General features: G+C 46.9%; 1 long non-coding RNA gene across 1 annotated transcript; it reads left to right on the top strand.

The window, feature by feature from the left end:
- The first annotated feature begins 15,073 nt into the window (after positions 1–15,073).
- Positions 15,074–17,608, top strand: LOC134479118 (uncharacterized). The gene is made up of 2 exons (XR_010052220.1): positions 15,074–15,305; positions 17,257–17,608. It is a non-coding gene; the product is annotated as an uncharacterized LOC134479118 (long non-coding RNA).
- Positions 17,609–18,316: the final 708 nt, after the last annotated feature.

The following is an 18,316-nucleotide window of genomic DNA, read 5'->3' as shown; positions in this document are numbered from 1 at the left end:
AAATGACAACCAACCCACCATGCGAGTTTCTATAGCAACCAAACTGCGGTTGTCCATAATTACAGCTAACACCAGCATGGGGTTGGAGGAGGCTCATGGTGGGAAGGGAGGGGGCTATGCTCCCCTAGTCCAGGAGACAGCGGGAGCTGTTTCTGTCTGGTCCGGGCTTACATGTCTGGGAGCGTTCAGTGGCACTGATTCCTGAGGAAGATGCTGTGTGAGATGGGAGGCGAAAGGAATCTGAGAAGGCAAAGAGCCCACAGGACCTTGGCAGGAACCCAGAAACCCAGCACCATGCTCACATCAAACGCATCCCTAGACAAAATCCTGGACACCAGAGGTTCTTATCTTAGCCCTGGGTTGTTTAGGTTCAGCCTCACTGGGACCTATAATGTGGGCACAGGACCAAGCCAGGAGCATTCGTGGAGATGGGCTGACTCCAGATGAAGATGATCTCATGGACCAATGCCCAGTCCGTATGTCCTGCTTTAGAAACAGCACAGTGAGATTCATAACGCTGCTGTTCATTGAGCAGTTACTACCTGTGTCAGGCCCTGGAAACATTCAGTCCCAGGAGCTACCCCCCTAACTAACCTTAGACCCATTTACAGATGTACTACTGAGGCCTGGAGCATAGAAGGTAGGCCCTTATAAGAGCCTGGTCTCATGCTCACTCGTGTAAGCCCTTCTATGCTCTGCTCTTGACTTAGGATTCTAACTAAACCCCAGTGAGGTTCACTAGGCTTTAGCTGTGGGTGAAAGGCATCTCAGTTGTCTCAGAGAAGATGGGAACATGGCCCCATTAGTAAAGTGCTTGCTAGACAGGCATGAGGACCTACCTGGGTTTCATCCCCATGTCCCATGTTTCTAAGAAGCCAAGTGGGATGGGAAGGACTTGTCACCCCAGGGCTAGAGAAGTGGAGACAGGCAGATCCCTGGTGCTTGCTAACCAGGCAGACTAGTCTAACTGCCATGTTCCGGGCCAATAAAGAGACCTTGTGCCTTAAGAAAACAAAGTAGGTGTGTGTGTTGGGGGGGTGGGGGTGAGAGGGTTCTGTGGCAATAGCTCGGCACTTATGAGCACAGACTGCAGGGGATCTGGGTTTAGTTCCATGGCACTTACATGATGGCTCACAACCATCTGTAATTCTAGCCCTGGGGGATCTGACACATTCCCTGACCTCTGTGGGCACCAGACATACACATGGACCACACACATGCATGCAGAACATACTTAAACACCTGCATACACATGTATATACACATGTGTACACACACAGACACAGATACACACACACACACACACAGCCCAAGAGTAGCTGCAATGGATCAATCTTCCTACTTCTCAAACAAGGGAATTGAGACCGTGCAATGGCTCCTCTAAGATCACAAGGTTCCGTCAGCACTACATCAAAGGCCAGCTTGGTCAGGTGTTGGTGGCACACAGCTTTGATCCCAGCACTTGGGAGGCAGAAGCAAGTGGATCTCTGAGTTCAAGGCCAGGCAGGTCTACAGAGTGAATCAGAGCTATGCGGAGAAACCCTGTCTTGAAAAACAAAACAAAAAACCAATTCAGTCAACTTAAAGTATTACCATGATTTATAACAGATTTTTCTTTACAAAAATAATTTTGCCTAGTTTAGACAAATTCTTTTCCATTTGATATCAGAAGGATGCTCCTGGCATTTTGGGATCTCCTTTAACAGCTGCCCACCACTTCAGCTAAAAGAAACAGACTTAGAGAATAAAGGACTCTGAGTCAGAAAGGACAGAGACAAGGGTTGGTTCAGCACAGCTGGGCTGCTAAACCCCAGGAAAAGAAACTGAGGATCAGAGTAGAGGTCACAGAGAAGTCTGGCAAGGACAAGGGCAGGTTAAGAGGTGAGAGAAAGGGAGAGACCCAGAGCATCTTTATAAGAATTCCTCATCTTCAATCTATCTAATGCAATGGTTCTTGGCCTGTGGTTTGCAACCTTCTTGAAGGTCACGTACCTGACATCCTGTTTAGCAGATTAAATTTAAATCACAACAGTAGCAAAATTATACTTATGAAGTAGTAATAAAGTAATTCTGTAGCTGGAGTCATCACAACATAAGTAAAACTGTGTTAAAGGGTCTCAACATTAGGAAGGTTGAGAGCTACCGTGGGAGAGGGTTGTTTTTTGTATGGTTGGTGGGTTTTTTTTGGGGGGGGGGTTGTTTGATTGGTTTGGTTTTAGTGTGTGTTTTTTGTTTTGTTTTGTTTTGGTTTTGGTTTTTTGGGTTTTTGGGTTTTTTGGGTTTTTTTTTTTGAGACAAGGTTTGTAACTTTAATTTTTACAAAGCCTATATTTTAATGATGGTTCTTAAATGCTTTAACCTCTCTTCTAGCCCATCACCCACCAGAGGTAGTGGAAAAGAAAGGATACAGGAGAAATGGACCTGTTTAGAAATTGTTCTTTGGAGCAAATCCCATCTGCATTGCTGGGAAATCAGCTGTTCAGTTCACGGGTCAGCAGCGGCAGCTTGATCCACTCACAAACACTTCATACTTCATGGATGTACTTCAGTCCAGTACGGTAGTGTCGTAGTGTCGTAGTGTTAGGATAGCAGCAGCTGTGGCATGAGTCACCAGGAGGAATTCGGACCAGCAGGGACGCCAGGAGTGCTCAGCTGTGCCTCTCTCTCTATGAAGCAGAGACCAACGAAGATTCAAAGATGCAAAACCAAGAAGTGTCGCAGAGCTAGCTTCACCAGCACTTCCTCTGACAATCTGTGAGTCCTATTTCTTGTCCCTCCAATCATCATGTGTCCTCCATGGGTCTTGCCTTATCACATGTTTTGCCTCAGCAGGTATCAGCTGACATCATCCTGTCAATCAGCCCAAGTCCTTGGAAGTGGCAAGAAACTTCAGCACACCACCAGAAAAATTTTTGGTGCATTTCTCTCTGTGGAATCCCTGCAAATGGAGCTCAGTGTAAGGTGGACCAATACATGTGTGTCATTAACAAAGAACCCTTCATCACATGTCCTTTCACGTGTTTGTTTTAGCAGAACATCCTTTTACCTGTGTCTGCTTCAAGAAAACACTCCTTCACGTGTTTGCCCCAGCAAAACACCACCCAACACAACTGACTTTCCAAACAACCCTTAAATTTCCACTTCAAGGGTTTCTCTGTGTAGATCAGGTTGGTCTTGAACTCACAAAGATCTGCCTGACTCTGCCTCCCAAGTGCTGGAATTAAAGGCATGCAATCATCATCACCCTGTGAGTACCACTGATTTAATGGTACTTTTTTAAAAAACATTATTTATTGATTTTGTATATGAATACATTGTAGCTGTCTTCAGACACACCAGAGGAGGGCATCAGATCCCATTACAGATGGTTGTGAGCCACCATGTGGTTGCTGGGATTTGAACTCAGAACCTCTGGAAGAGCAGCCAGTGCTCTTAACCACTGAGCCATCTCTCCAGCCCCAAATGGTACTTTTAAGAACCTATTTGGTGTTTGATAATCTAGTCATTCATCTGTACAGCTGAAACACTGTGGCTAGAATTCTTTCAAAGTATAAGAACAGAGAGAACAAGTCAGGTTTGGGACACCAGCTTGTTACATAGTTTTTCTGTGTATGAAAATTTCCAATATAAATTGTTTCTTTTTTTTCCTGGTTCTTTTTTTCGGAGCTGGGGATCGAACCCAGGGCCTTGCGCTTCCTAGGCAAGCGCTCTACCACTGAGCTAAATCCCCAACCCCATAAATTGTTTCTTAAGAGAACATTTTCAGTATTTCGGATTTTGGCTATAGCCTTCCTTGGACAAAGGCTGAATGAAGCCCTCAATCTCCCCGTCCCCAGGCCTAGTTCTGGAGTTAAAAAGTCTGGCTCCAGAGGTTCTGCTGCTTAGATGGAATCCGAAGCATTCGTTAAAACTCTGACGCAAAGGAAAAAACAAACATTAGTTAAACAGAATGTCTCCCAAATCTCCCAAATCCACCAGATCTTACAGGATTTGCTTCGAAATTTAAATTGTGTAAATAGATCAGGGAAACCAGTAAATCTGATGTCTGTTGACAAATCGGCTTTAGACACCTCCGCTCTGAGCATAGGCATGCAGATTTCTCCCCTGGGGCTGCAGCCCTGGGAGGAGTTGGCCCTGAAACCCTATTCTCTAGGCTAGAGACACAAGTCCTATTCTAATGTAAAGACAAGCCGCAAGCAAGGTCCCATCCTTTCCTGACTCAGTTTCCCCATGTGTACAAAAAATGGAAGGGGATGACCACCGGGAGCTAGCTCTCTTCCAGGGACAGCAGCTATTTCTGAGCCAAAGGGACATCCTGGAGGTAACTTTAATCTTTCAGTTGTCTCCTCCACTACAGGGAGCTGTGGAAGCCTCCTAGGTGGAGTGACCAACGTTCCCAGGATGATGACAAATATTCAAGGACAATACCAGAGCAGTGTAGGTCAACACCCTGGCCATTCTCCTCTTGGTTCACTGATTACTTGGTTATTGATTACCGAGAGGGAAATGGGATGGTCCAGCTTTGAAAGGGGACAAAGATGTTTCTGAACTGGGAGGCTACTCAGCACACCTGTATTCCTGAGCAGAAAGGGGTCACCAGAAGCCAGTCCAGGAGTGAATTCTTACAGCCAGTCAGAGCATGCCAGAGCCCTGCAAGGTATTTGAGGGGTGACCTGTAGATGCAGAGAGAACCCAGTACCAGCAGTTCAGCCATCACTGACCCATCACAGCATTCTTGCCCAGCCAGGCACCATGTCCAACTCTATAGATGCCAGGGCTTCCAAAGAGGTCAGACATCACCTCAGCCCCTGGGTCCTGAGAAGCTGCCAGCACAGGAAGGCTTTCAGCAGCAGGTTGTGCCTTCTCTGGCCGTGTTTCTCTTTTTGAATGAGACTGTGTGTGTGTCCTCCCTCATGGGAATGCCATTATGGTGACATAGTGTTTTGTTTGGGGTTTTGGGCTGCTGAGGCTGGAGACCAGGGCTTCGTACATACCCAGCAAGCTCTCTACCACTGAACTACACTGAGCCCTACCAGGATGACTTCGGAGGGACTGGATGAGTCTCCAGAACTTCATTCCTACCATTCTACTGTTGCAGAACTGCCAGGCCATGGGCTCTCCTTGTAGACCTGCTGTCTAGACAATCAGTCCTCTTCCATATTTTGGTGAAAGACACATGTGTTCTCTCCCTATGGCTGCTCTGGCAAATGAATGCCAGTGTCTTGGTTAAGAGCACACAAGTTGGGCAAGCGAGAGGCTCAGCAGTTAAGGGTGCTCCCTGTTCTTCCAGAGGACCCGAGTTCAGACCCCGGCACTCACACTAAGCAGGTCACAGCTGCCTTTTAACTCTAGCCCCAGGGGATGTGACTCAAATTCTGGCCCCTGTGGGTATCCATACACATAGGCACACACCCTCACAGACTCTGTACTAAGAAGTAGCCTATATTTGGTTTCTGGGGGAAAAAAATAAACTAATAAATTCCTGGTGAGAATAATCAAGAAAAACAGATGGCAATCATCTCTAGCCTCCCTTTTCTCCTGTCTTTGAGGAATCAATGGATCCTGGCAGTAACTTTGAGTGTTGAATCTCTGGTCTTAATCAGATACTGACAGACCAGAATGAGAGGATGGAGTTCAGTGTGTGGCAGCGAATCGCAGCTTCCTGAATTGTAATGGTTATTGTGTTATAGCGTTGGCTGTAAATGGCCTGTCAGTGGCCCCAAAGTGCTTCAGCAGGGCTGGGGAGAGTTACTTCCTATCCTGGTTGTAGTGTGAAGGACATTTCCAGGTTAGGTCCTGAAGGATGAGAAGGCTTTAAATAAAGAAGGACAATGGCTGTCCAGGCTGAGGGTCCAGGAGGAATGAGGTCCACCCCCTCTTCATAAAGCACTTACAGAGCAGGCCAATGTCCTTCCAGCAGCTGACATTTGAGGCCCTCATTGAAAACATGAATGGGCATGGCCCAGGGCCTCTGCTTCATGCATTATACAGCTAGGGTGAATGATGAGAGGTTTGGAATTTCTTTTTAACCATTTGCTTCCCAGCTACTTCCCAGAGCGTTAGAAACAACAGTGACCTATCCAGCGACCAGCTTGATCCTAGCCATCCCTAGGCTCTTTGATGTGTTAGTTTCCTCTTGGATGGGTGCAAGAGAACATGTCTCCACGCAATCAGGTGAGCCTCTCCCAGGAGAAAGCTCTTTCCAACTCACGAGCAGGGGTGTGTATTCTGTTCTGTGTGTGCCTTATACACACAGGGCACCGGTATGTAGAGCTGGGTGCAAAGGTGTAGGCTTCAGCTAAAACCTGTAATCAATCGTAACATTGGCCCACCTGAGGCCTGCACCTTACAGGTGGGAGCTGTTTGGGGTGGAGGGTTGCCTATGGCCTGTCCTGAGAAGGCAGAGGAACTGAAATTCTAATCCTTAGAAACAAGAGGCAAAGGGCTAGCAAGATGGCTCAGTGGGTAAAAGTGCTTGCCACCAAGCACAACCACCTGAATTTAATGCTTTTTGAGCCACACGGTAGAAGGAGAGCTGACTCTCACACATTGTTCTCTGACCTCTACCTGTGTCCTGTGGTACACACCTCTTCCCCATAAATACACAGACTCAAAAATAATAAATAATGAAAAACACAACTCTTTTTCAAGACGAGTTTTTTGTGTTTTGTTTTGTTTTTGTAGACCTGGTGGTACTGAAACTCGTCCTGTAGACCAGGCTAGCCTCAAACTCAGAGACCCACCTGTTTCCGCCTCCTGAGTGCTGGGATTAAAGGCACGTGCCATCACACCTGGCAATAAACACAATTTTTAAAAACGAGGAGCAAAGAGGCCATAACCATGAAGGCTTCAGATTCACGGAGTAAGGAAGATGCTAATGGGGCCTGCTCAAAGTGGGAGTGAGTTGGACATCACGAAACTTCTAGTTGCATTCTGGAGTGAGTTGGCTCAAATACAAACTTGGCTCAAATGCTTACAGCGGTTTTATTATGATAAACAGAAGCTGGAAACAGACGTCCTCTCAAGGGTAGGTACAGAACCTACTTCATCTGGTCCATATTCTGGAATACCACATACTTGAAGAGGACCCAAAGATGACGTGCTATGTGTTAGTCCAGTCCAGCATCGATAGCAAAACATCTGAGACTAGTTTATAAACAACAAAAATATAATGCTAGTTTTGGCAGGATCAGAAAGTCCCAAGTTGAGACATCATAGAGTCACTATCCATGAGACAGCACTTTGTGACTGTGCACACTGTCTCTTCTCTAAGAGGACTAATCTAACACACCAGGCTCTGCCCTCACAGACACATAGCTCTTCCTAAAGACCCATTCTCAAGTCCTTCCTACTCGTTAAAGTCCCAGTTTATGAGTTCCAGCGGAACCACAGCGCACAGCAGAGAGGTCTGCTAACTGCAAAGCTCAGCTGTTAACAAACCGATTCTCTTTCATTTCTCACAATAAAGGGTTACTCTAGTCACTCGTGTCCTTGCTGTAACCAAATGCCTGATGAGAAGCAACTTAAGGGAGGAAGGGTTTATTTTGCTTCATGGTTTGAAGGTGGGATGGTGTTGCAGCAGGAGCAGGAGGTGTCTGGTCACATGGCATCTACAGTCAGGAAGCCCAGAGAGATGAACGCTGGTGCTCTGCTCGCTTCCTGTTCTGCATTCAGTCCAGGTTAAGGTCCACAGAATGGTGCAGCCCACGTTCAGATGAGTCAGATGAGTCTTTCCTCTTCAGTTAGACCTCCCTAGAAGCATCCTCAACGATGTACTCAGAGGAGTGTCTCCTGTGTGATTCCCAATCTAACCAAGACAACAATGGCTACCTACCACAAGGGTCAAGGCAGAGAGCAGGTTTGAGAATGCCAGATGAGGAGAGGTAGCTATGGTACAAACAGGAGGGGTATCTTTGCTTGGGCATTGGGCTGGGCTGGTGGATTTACAAATCTACACAAGTAGGAAAACATACAGAATTACACACACACACACACACACACACACAGAGAGAGAGAGAGAGAGAGAGAGAGAGAGAAAGAGAGAGAGAGAGAGTCTTAGTCTTTGTTAATATAGTCACTGTGGCTTCATACTTAGATATGATTTTACACAGTCATTGATACTACAAAAACCAGGCTCTGGGCATTCTGATCTCTCTGTGTTACTCATGTCTGTGTGTGAATCTGTAATTATCTCGAGATAAAAAATTTCACTTAAAAATGGCAATGATTCAATGTAAAGAATAGACCAGAACGCTTTGTATATGCTAGGAGCGATGCTATTTCAGGGCCTCATGCTATTGTAGGGGCTGGGGCTATAGAAAGTTTGCCCAACATGCATGAAATTCTGGGTTCAAACTCCAGCCCCAGAAAAAAAAAACCTGAAATTTTATACCTTATAGTTACTAAACAGTCGCCCATCCCATGACCCAGTAATTCCATCCCCCATGTATTCCCCAGAGAAATAAGTGACCATCAGAACATGAATGCAGGAATGACAATGATAGCTTGATCCATAATAGCCGTGGTAGGCAACAGTCCAGATGTCCATCACCAGGGGATTAATTGGCTGTGTTCTGTTCTTGCAACTCAATCCTTAACATGGCAATTTAAAAGCATAAGTGTGTGCCACACACAACCTCAAGGAACCTGCCTCACACTGTGAAAAGCCAAAAACATGTAAAAATGGCACTTCCAGTGGGGAAAACACCATGGCAATTTGGGTATATGTTCACAAGAATTGAAAACAAAGTCTTAGACAGATATCGACATATTCACACTCATCATAGCCTTGTTCTCATTTGGGTTGATGTAACTCAAGTGGTGGAGGGACATGGAAAATGTATATAGTATGTTGTTCAGCCTTAACACATCCTACATACAAACAGATAAACCTTGAGTGCTTTGGGCTACAGGATAAGTCAGACACAATAAGACAAAAACATTGTATTAGTTTTAATTAATTAACTTGACTTAACACAGAGTGGGCAGCACTGTTCCTTGTATGGGGGGGGAGGGGTCTAGACTATAAGAATGGAGAAAGCAAACTGAGCACTAGTGTGCATCCATTCACTCACTGCTAGTGTGCATTCATTCACTGCTAGTGTGCATTCATTCACTGCTAGTGTGCATTCATTCACTGCTGTCTGCTCTTGACAGTAGATGTGATACAAGTAGCTGCTTCAAGTTCCTGGTGACGAACTGTGACCTGGAATTGTGAGCCAAACCAACCCTTTTCCCTGAGGCTACTTTTACCAGGCTGTTTTAATCACAGCCACAGAAAAGAAACTGACAACCCTCTAGTCCCACATCAGTGTGAATGCTTACATGGCCAAATTCACACCAAGTTCCTGGTGGTGGCTGGATGCTGAGGAAATCAGGGGATTTCTCATGAAAACGGGAGCTACTGTTTAAGGAGTACAGAATTGGAGCATTTTGAAGCACTCTGAAAATGGATGGTGGGGATGGTCGTGCAACGTTGTTGATGCATTGAATAGACTGACTATAAACAAAATTGTCAGGATGGAAAATTTTATGGTTGTTTGCCTTTTGGGTTTTGTTTGGTTTTACGAGACAAGGTTTCTCTGTGTGACCCTGGCTGTCCTGGCTCTCGCTCTGTAGACCAGACTATTCTCAAACTCAGAGATCCTCCTGCTTTTGCTTCCAAGTGCACACCACACCTGAGTTTTTATGTATATTTAATACAACTTAAACATGGAGAAAAAAAGGAAGTAAACTTGCAGACACAAAGTTCACATAAAACATTACCTTTCTCTGCCTCCCTTTCAAACTAGGCCCACACCTATAGTGTTTGCATAAGTACTTTCAGAACAAGACATCATCAATGGCACAGAAACCAGCCCCAAGTATCCATGATAAAATGACATGTAATTTAAAAGTTTCTGCACAACAAAGGAAGCTATCCCAGAGCAAAATAGACAACCCACAGGGCAGGAGGAACTCTACCCGCTACACTGAAGACAGGGAACTAATGTCCAGAATTTACAAAGCATTAAAGAATTAAATACCAAGGAAATAAGTCTGCCAATAAACAAATGAGCTACTGAATTAGACAATTTTCAAGAGAAGAAACCAAAATGACTGATATATATGTATATATATATGTGTGTGTATATATATATGTGTGTATATATATATATATATATATATATATATATATATATATATTTCTAATGTTCAACATCTGCAGTCATCAGGGAAGTGCAAACTAAAACTGCTTTAAGAAAACACCTGACCACAGTCAGAATGGCTATGATCAAGAAATCTTACAATAGATGCTGGAGAAGATGTGGACAGAGAGGAAGTCTTTTATTTGCTGCTGGTGAAATGCAAATTAATACAGTTATTGTGAAAATCAGTTTGGCGATTCATCAGGACATTAAAAGTAGAACCACCATAGGACCCAGCTCTCTTACTCCTGGACATTATCCCAGAGAACACCACGCTCTACATAGAGATATTTGCACCCCACATTCATTGCCGCTTTATTCATTGCAGGAAGGAAACGGAACCAGTGTAGACGCCCATCAACAGGTGAAAAAGGAAATCTGGACATCCACACACAGGAGCATCATTCACCATTAAAGAAGCATGAACTTTACAAGAAGATGCATTGATTTAGAGTGTACAATATTAAGCAAGGTGGCCCAAATCCAAAAGGAAAGAAAAAAAAAAAACAATGTTTTTCTTTATATACAGATCCTAGTTGTCTTAGGTTTTGTTTGTTTGTTGGTTGTTTTTTGTCATTTTTGTTTGTTTGTTTCGTTTTGCTTTTCTGTGAAGAGACACCATGACCAAGGCAATTTTTACAAAGGACAATATCTAATTGGGGCTGGCCTACAGTTTCAGAGGTTCAGTGTGTTATCATCATGGCAGGAAGCATGGTGCTGATAAAGGAGCTGAGAATTCTACATCTTGAGTGGAAGGAAACCAGGAAAGACTATCTTCTGCAGGCATCCAGAAGGAGAATCTCTCTTCAGCCTTGGATGGAGCCTGGACATAGGAGGAGACCTCCAAAGTCCACCGGTCAGTGACACACCAACTCCAACAAGGCCACACCTCCTTATAGTGTCACTTCACATGGGCCAAGCATATTCAAACCACCACACTAGCCTATAATGTATATGAAATTTTTAAGGAAAAAAAATCAATTGACTAATAATGTTTTTTTGGTTAAAATAGGGTCTTATCTAGCCCACACTGCCCTTAAACTTCTTATCCTCCTTGAAGAGACACATTGACCAAGGCAACTCTTTTGAAAGAGAGATTTAACTGGGTCTTACAGTTTCAAAGGTTTAGTCCATTATCATCATGGCAGGGAGCATAGCTACATCAGGCAGTAGCTGAGAGTTACATCCTGATCTGTAGGCAGAGAGAGGCAGGAATGGGGTGTGTGTGTGTGGGGGGGGTGCTGGCCTGGGCTTTTGAGATCTCAAAGCCTATACTCAGTGACACATTTCCTTCTCCAACAAGGCCACACCTCCTAATCCTTATAATCCTTTCAAATAGTACTACTACCTGGTGACTAAGCATGCAAATGGGAGCCTATGGGAGCCATTCTTATTCAAACCACCACTGGTGGTTAGGACTTACAGTCTGCTAAGACCTCTTCCTGGTTTGCAAATGGTTACCTTTCCATGACCTCCTTTGGCTGTAAGACAGCTCAAGGCTATGGTTTCTCTTCCAGTAAGGGCCCTAATCCAATCTGATCAGGGAGGTCCAACCCTGTATCCTTGATTAACTTGGAATGCTTCCTTCAGGGACAGCCTTATTGAGGAGTTCATGCTGGAGGAAAACTGCTGGGTGACACAGCAAAGCTCTAGGGAGCTCTGGCCAGCAAAGGGCCATATGATGTCACTTAGATGTGGGAGGGATGAGTAAACTTTCAAGAGAAGCATGGGGACCAGGCCTGTAAGAGCTCCAGGGGAAGGCGTGGGGCTCCTTCTCAGGTACTTTGTGGTCCCTGGAGCCAGGCGTTCAGAAGCAGGATCAGGGTGGAGATTAGCCACTGTTTTTGCATGCAGGGCAAGCAGTTAGGACAGAAAGGAAACCAAAGGAAGATGAAAGAATAAAGTGGGGGTTGGGGGAGATAGGAAAGAGAAAGACGATGCTTGTCATCCTGACCTCTCTAGTGTGACTCCTGTGGAGCCGGTATGGCCCATGGTTCTGCCTTCATCCCTGAGCTAGAGGCTGGCACTTTCCCCCCTATTTTAGAGGAGGAAAATGAGCCCAGAGTTCAAGGCACCTGTCTAGGTGGGCAGCTGCTCTGAACCTGACAGGACTTTACATGCTAAGCACCAAGAGGGACAAAGTTGGGCTGGGGATAACAGGGAGGGTCAGGAAACAGGAAGCCTCAGTCCCCCCACCCCTAAATGATGTTTCCCGAGCTCCACTCACCTTCCCCGTCATTGAATGTATGAACAGCGCCATCATCCTCCCTTCACCCCCCCATGGGTGTGGTTCTGATTTCCTGCTCCTTCCCTCAAGGTGTCAGGACACGGCTGCATACCAGGCAGATGAGGATGAGGTGGAGTCTGGACTGGGTGGGTCAGCAGGATCGAATGTGGGGAGGTGGGTGGTGCTTCTTCAAAGATTTTAGTGTTACAGCTCTCTTAGATGCTAGTCAATGAAATAGTGTGTGCACCATACAAATGATTAATTAAAAAAAAAAGAAATAGTGTGTGTGCCTACACTTTATTCAGGGTATATCAAGGACTATATGAGTTGGACGGTGGGAAGGGGTTCTTCTTAAGGTGAAATTTCATTGGCGGAGGCTGAAGTTTCTGGAGATACCTCATTTCCATGGAGAGGCATTCCAAGAAGTTGAACCTGTAATTTCACCAAGGATCACATGACATCCCTCAGACAGAAGCAGGAAGGCTGTCCAGACAGTGTAGACCTGAGGTGCAACACATGGACCTGAGCTCCCTACCCCACACTGTGCAAAATCATGCATCCAGTTCTAGGGAACCAATGTGTTAGGGTAGCTAACACGCCATGCCTCTCCCTCATGGAAATTCTGTTCCAGAAGGAAGAGGAGAATGTCAGATGGAGAAAAGACCAAGAGACGAACATTTGCTGATATCACCCTGGGACGTGGGAAAGGGCACAGGTTGTCCTTTAAGCTGGTAAGGCAAAACTCAATTCCTTTTACAATTTCATTACTAGGAAAATCTATTGGCCCCAGGAGCATTCTGCTCACCAAACTGAACTAAAAACAAAGGGCATCACTATCTTCCCAGGCTCTCTGTGGAACTGGCCACCCATAAATCAGTGCCAGCAGAGAGGGGACATCACAGGAGGGCAGAAGACAGCCACCCCCGGCCTGTCTTCCCAGAACCAGGTATAGTGGAGGGGCCAGCAGAGGGAAAAAGAGGTGCATGAACCGAACCAATGACCACCCAGTGCCTACCCCTCCCATCCATCTCCTATGAGCCACCCAGGCCCTCTCCTGGGGCACACACATCAGCTCTCCTGACTCAGAACCTAGAAACTTTATGGGCTCATCCATGCTCTCACATCAAGTTAGTACTGGGGAGAAGGGAGCTGTAGTATCCACCCCAGGCTTGTCTGGCTCCTACTTCCAGGTCCTGTTACACACATTCCCCTCAGCATATTCATGTTGAATGTGTGAACCTCAGGCAACCACACTTCCTCTCATCCTTGGGCTCTGACAGACTGGGTGACATGACCTAGAACAGCCCTGCGTCTGGGTCTGTCTACAGGCTTCCCCCACCAAACCTTTAGTAGCCAGCAACCTTCTCTGGACATCAATCTTCCAGACCCTGATGGGGTGAGGACACCCTCAGGGCACCCTGTCCTTCCTTTCCCATCCTTCAGCTCTGCAGGGTGTTGGGAGTTGTTTCTTTACTCCTAGACCTTCTGTCCAGAACAGCACCCAGGTCTGATGCAGATGAGCTACTCCGGGGACAGTGATGGGGGTTGGAGTCCTTTGACTGGTCCTGGCTGGCATCTCAGACATGGGGATTATCCTAACCCAGCCTTCTGCTGTTCAGCCAGTCTCCTCTCTGCTTTATTCAATATGTCCTCCATTTTACTGATCCCACTGAGAGAGACTGGCTGGGCTGGGATATGGCTCAGAGCTTGCTTAGCATGAGAGGCTCTGAGTTCCAACCCTGGCTCTGGAAAAGGGGAGAAGGAGAAAGAAAGGAAGAAGAGACAGGGAGGAAGAAAGAAGAGACAGGGAGGAAGGAAGAGTAGGCAGAAGGAGGGCGGGGGAGAGAGACCTACAGTGTTTGCTCTGCCTGTGCTTCTCATGATTGACAGACCCCTCTTGATGACCAAGAGCGGAAGCAATGCAGTCCTGTGAGAACTGTGTAGGCCCAGCTGTCAGCACCCATAGAGCCACTGCTCCTCAGTCGGCCTGGCTTCCACGCTCTGCTCTTCCCTCCCCACCATCTTCTTGGAGGCCACGTGACTGTTCGCATGGCTTGGTTGTGTGTGATCTCACATCATCCCTTCTATAGTTCTGGGGCGGATGTGACTTCCCACCAGTGAGAAGGCTGAAACCCGGCTGCAAACCAGGAAGGAAGGGAGTTCCACTTCCTGCCTCATGATCCTCTCCATGTCTTCCCTTCAAGCAGCCGTATACTACATCCAGAATCTGCGTCACTGTGATGAGGTTCTGCACGCACGGCCTCTTCCTCTTCCTCCTCTCAGAGGAGCTGCGGCCCTGAGGGCCCTGCTGTCCAACACAAGCCCCAGCTTCCCTCAGGTTCTATTCGTGAAGGGTACCTCTCTGCCTGCTCCTGGCTTAGAAACAGATGTGGAACCTCTCTGCACCTGGTTCCTAACCAGGCATCGGTCATGTGGTTCTTTCAAAGAGTTTCGTCCCCACCGAGCCTCCCTACAGTCCCTGGTACACGTGAGCCACAGGGCAGATTGTGAAGCAGCCGCCTCCCAGCAGGTGACTTCCACAGACCGGAAGACTGCAGGAACCGAGGGCAGCTGAGCTGATCAGCTGCCCAGATGTCTCCTTGGCACTGTTCTCTGTTTACTCATCTTCCCTGTCTCTCCCCCTTCTGCCCTCCCCTACTACCGGCAAGCACGGCTGACAACACCTGATTCACTCCCTCACCCTATCCCAAATAATCAGTGACTCACAATCCCCCCCACACCCCGAGGGTCTCGTTCAGGGAAAGGGGGTTGGCAGGGGCGGGGCGGGTGGGCTTCGGGTTTTCACAGGGCAAGACTGAAGCTAATACAAGGATTACTCAGAAACCTGGCCAAGCAACTCCTCCTCAGGAGGAGGAACATTTATTTCCACGGTAAGCAAGTCAATTCCCAAATCATGATCTGTTTGTGTTCAGGTCTCCAGCCACCTGCTCAGCCCCGGAAACAAACTCCAGGTTCCAGGCAAGGAGGAAATGAACAGTCTCGCTGGGATAACAGCAGATGGGCCAGCATTCTGGACGGTAGCAAGTGTCACAGGGAGGTCCTAAAGGGAGCAAGAGGTGTTCTGGATGCCCCTTAACACCAGGGAATGACAGAGAAAGTCCCCCCTCCCCGACCAGGCTGTTTGTAGTGACTGGCATAACCAGAGGATAGAGTTCTGGACCCAGATGCAAGGCTGGGCGGGCCTGCTGTCTGTTTGTCACTTGGGCTCTGAACTCTCTAACAGGAGACAGGGAGAGTCAACAGTGGGTTAAGAGACAGGCTCTGATGTTTACTGCAGTGGTAGCGATGGGAAGTCCAATAAGGCAGAAGAGGCCCCAGCCCCACGCCACTGCCACCAGCAGAAGACACTGGAAGGCTAGTGGGGCAATGCCGCTCCTCTGAAACTTGCTGCTGTGGTAACTCTCCTCCGTGAGTCCCCTCCAGGCCCCTGCATTCCTGGGTGTCATTCATTTCCAAGCTTGGAAAAACCTTGAGTCCCACACTGGATTCTGTGACCTAGAAGCAGGGTGGCAGGGTTAGCGCTCTCTGGAGGGTAGACCTGAAGGAGTCCTAGAAATAACTGCATTTGAACTTTGGTCCACACTAGAACCTAGACAGGAGAGATGAGCCAGTAGCTCCTGGCTCCCAGGGGTCTAGAACCCAGATTTATAGAGTAAGAGTTCCATCTGATTCCTATAATCCCAAGTTCTAGTCCCCCAAAACAAAGCCACTGACCAGTCCTGCAGCTGAACTTGGAGCTCTCACTGTTGGCTCAGCTAGTCACGGGGGGAAGGGGGGCTTTCTCTGCTACTCCCAGATGTTAAGGGGCATCCAGAACACCTCAGTTCCCCTGGAGTTGCCATTGCAGATCTCCAGATACCTTTCAGAATACAGACAGATTCTTCTCCAGGACAGTTCTGAACCCCACCCTTAGTATATCACATTCCTGGCTGTTTGCTGTGTCTGTAGAACCCTGAGAGGATGGTGAGAGTGCCCCGAGAGGGGCAAGCAGCCAGCATCGGGAAGGGCGCTGTTGGTCAAAGAGCAGGCAAAATTGCCGAGTGCCTACAGTAACACTGCTGTGTTTCAGACACTGAGGAAAGGCTAGATGGAAGAATGCACAGACAGAAGTGAGAAGGACTGATGGACAATGGGAAAAGATGTGTGAAGGAAGACGGACTAGGAGGAACAACGGTGGTCAGGATCAGCTTGTAGAGGAAGTGGGAGGCTTGGGGTGGGCGGGTGCTCAGACCCAGGGTTAGTACACAGTTTCCTATTATTGTTGTATGCCATAGCACATTTGTGTCCAGAGGACAACTTGTACTGTAGGTTTTCTCTTTCTACCTTTATGTGGGTCCCAGGGATTGAACTTAGGTCGCTAAGCTTGTAGGACAGTGTCTTTATCCCTTGAGTCATCTTGCTGGCCCTGACAAAGGTAAAGGTGTCTGAGATTTGACAGTCACGGAAAGCAAGGTTTTTGTTGGTGGTGGTGTTTGAACTTTCTCTGTTCATGAACCCCCTTTCTCTGTAGAAAGAACTTCCAAAGCCTCCTCTGAGAGAAACAGTTTAGTCAAGAAGATGGTAGACAGGCCATACGCACCTTCTGTGGAAAAAAAAAGGAAAAAGACTATGTCCTACTGACACCTTTGAAGATGATATGGTGGTCTGAATGAGATGTCCCACATGGTCCCTTGTATTTGAACACTTAGTCCTTGGTGGTGTTGGGGAATGTTATGGAACCTTTAGGAGGTACAGCTTGGACAGAGGAAGTAGATCCCTGGGGGCAGGCCTTGAGATAGCCTCACTCACATCCTGGTCACTCTCTCTGCTTCCTGTGTACAGCAGATGCGGTCTCTCAGCTTCCTGCTCTGGCTTACGGCCTGGTGCCCTGCCTCCTTGTCATTATGGAATCTCCCTCCAGAACAAACTTGGTCATGGTGTTTAACACAGTAATGAGAAGTAACAGGTGAAAGGGAAGAAGAAAATGCAACCCTGTCTAAGGGGGGGACTACAGGAATGGAGCTTGGCTTTGACTCCCAGAACCACATAAATCAGATACAGTGCACATACCTGTGATCCGGCCACGATTCCAGATGGAGGCAGGAGAACCAGAAATCCAAGGTCATAGCCGGTTCAAAGCCAATCTGAGTGACATGAGAACCCATCTATAATAAATAAATCATTCACATTGGAAGGGGTCACGGTAATTGACATTGGTCTGGGGTCACAATAATGGAACTTTGCAGCAGTGGGTAGATTAGGTTTAGCCAGGAACAAGACAGAAAAAGTTTAGAACTGGATAGAAGGTTCAGCGTTTAAGGTGTTTTGCAGGGCTGGAGAGATGGCTCTGTGGTTAAGAGAACTGGCTGCTCTTCCTGAGTTCAAATCCCGGCAACTGCATGGTGGCTCACAACCATCTGTAATGGGATCTGATGCCCTCTTCTGGTGGCAAAGTACTCGAATACATAAAATAAATAAATCTTTTTTTTTTCTTTTTTTTTTTTTTCCGGGGCTGGGGATTGAACCCAGGACCTTGTGCTTCCTAGGCTAAATCTTTTTTAAAAAGGGTTTTGTGTTCTTGCAGAAGAGTGGATTTTTGTTTCTTTAGCATCTATGTTAGGGAGTTCACAACCACCTGTAACTCCAGCTCCAGGAGATTCAGCACCTTCTGACCTCGATGAGCAGCTGCATGCACAGGTGGGGTAGGTACATTCTTGCACACACACACACACACACACACACACACACACACACACACACTTAAACACATACACACACACTTACACACATACATACACACTTACACACACACACACACACACACAGACCAGGGGGTAAATTTAAATAAATAGAAAGGTGGAGATTTATAGCCAAGAAGACAATGAGGTCAGTGATGGAAAAT

Source organism: Rattus norvegicus, chromosome 6, assembly GCF_036323735.1.
Source record: "Rattus norvegicus strain BN/NHsdMcwi chromosome 6, GRCr8, whole genome shotgun sequence".
Classification (NCBI taxonomy): Eukaryota; Metazoa; Chordata; class Mammalia; order Rodentia; family Muridae; genus Rattus; species Rattus norvegicus.
This window is presented reverse-complemented; position numbering and strand designations above follow the sequence as displayed.